The sequence below is a fragment of the Ornithorhynchus anatinus genome, chromosome 3, assembly GCF_004115215.2.
Source record: "Ornithorhynchus anatinus isolate Pmale09 chromosome 3, mOrnAna1.pri.v4, whole genome shotgun sequence".
In the NCBI taxonomy this organism is placed as follows: domain Eukaryota; kingdom Metazoa; phylum Chordata; class Mammalia; order Monotremata; family Ornithorhynchidae; genus Ornithorhynchus; species Ornithorhynchus anatinus.
Genome location: NC_041730.1, coordinates 33,157,958 through 33,160,003, shown reverse-complemented (window position 1 = coordinate 33,160,003; position 2,046 = coordinate 33,157,958).

The following is a 2,046-nucleotide window of genomic DNA, read 5'->3' as shown; positions in this document are numbered from 1 at the left end:
AGGAGGTAAAAGAAAGAAGCAACATAGTATAGGGGATAGAGCATGGGCCTGGGAATCAGAAGGGCCTGGGTTCTAATCCCTGCTCTGCCAGTTGTCCGTTGTGTGACTGTAGGCAAATCACTTAATTTCTCTGTGCCTCAGTTACCTCATCTGTAAAGTGAGAATTGAGACTGTGTACCCAATGTGAGACAGTGATTGTGTCCAGACTGATTAATTTGTATCTATCCCAGTGCTTAGTTCAGTCCCTGGAACATGTAAGTTCTTAAAAAATACCATTTTAAAAAAAGACTGAGAATAGAGGAAGAGAGAGACTGTAGAGAAATGAGAGACAGAGACACATGCCCAGAGAACTACTGGCTCATTGAAAAGAATGGCAAGCTAAAGAATTACACAAACCATATGTGTTTGAAGCAGGTCTACAGGCCTACAAAGCATTTTAGTGTACATAACTCCACAACACTTATGTACATATCTTTAAACTATATGTTATAAATTATGTATTTATATTGTACCTCCCAAGCGCTTAGTCCAGTGCTCTGTGCATAGTTAAGCACTCAATAAACACCATTCATTGATATTAATATCTGTCTCCCCCTCTGGACTGTAAGCTCATTATGGGAAAGGAATGTGTCTGCTAATTCTCTTGTATTGTACTTTCTCAAGTGCTTAGTACAGTGCTCTGCACATAGAAGTACTCAATAAATGCCATTGATTGACTGAGCAAAAAGCGTTTTGTTGTCTATTAAAAGCGTATGCTGCGTCTGGCCAGAAAACATGGATAGGTGAAATGCTATTTTTACTTCTACTGCTGCTGCTGCTGCTACTACTGTTAATGGGTCTTTTTGGACTGGGAACATAATTGAAAATGTGTCTGTGAATATGGTCCTATCTAGAATCAGACCTATGGAACCAAAACAAAGTAAATTGCCCATTATGGGATCCTCTTGAGAGCCAATATAAAGAGTTCATACAAACGTGATTTTTAGCAATTAACCCAGATTGGTGTACTAGACAATTTATCGTATAATTGTACAATTTTTACTTAAAAATTATCTAGCAAGTAACTATCAAGTGCCTAATGCTATACAGACCATATCAAAGATATAATCCTTCACCTCAATATAATTACTTGGTGACTCAGTTTTCTCAGCCTGAAAGATGGAAATATTTCTATCTGTTAATCTATTAGCTCATTCGGTCTTTCTCAAACTGGTGACCACAGTGCTTTTTTATTCATTCATTCAGTTATATTTATTGAGTACTTACTATGTGTACTGAACTGTACTAAGTGCTGGGGAGATTACGATACAACAATAAATAGACACATTCACTGCCCACAACAAGCTTACAGTCTAGAGGGAGGAAGACCGAAATCTATAAAGATAAATAAATTACAGATATGTATATTTGGGGAGACCAATTCGAAATCTGTAAGATTTAAAATGGGATCTCTGACTTGGTCCATTCACTTCAAAACCCTTCCTTTGACTAGGTACATTACTGATCTTAGGGAAAGAGCAAAAGCCACACTTCATCAGATGATGGATAATGATGATATATGTAAAGAGGGGAAAACTTGGTGGGTTGAAAAAGTTTCACTCAGATCCCAGGGTAGAATTCTGAGCCTTGAACATGAAATATGATTGCTGTAATTGATACTTGCTTAACTATATCAATGTTATTGTAGTTCAAAAAAGTTATCCAGTTGCTTTTTTGAGCTATCCATACTTTTGGGTTGCGACCACCCACAGCAGTACATTCTTCCGTCTGACTACCCATTTGGTGCAAAAAGAATCCCCTTTTATTTACGTGTTTTGGGATGTTTACAGTTTGGTATCAGTGTTTTCAAGGAAACAAAACTACAAAACATCGTGTGTGTTCACTTCTGGGGGAGTTGTACTAATACCTCCAAGGGAAGAATTTAGAACTGAAAGCCTGTCATTTGAAATTGGCTGCCTAGCAAGTACCTTTGGGTGCAAGTTGAAACAACTCAAATCAAACAAGTTATAGAGCCGGAGTTTATTAAGACTCAAAAAAAAAAGTTGA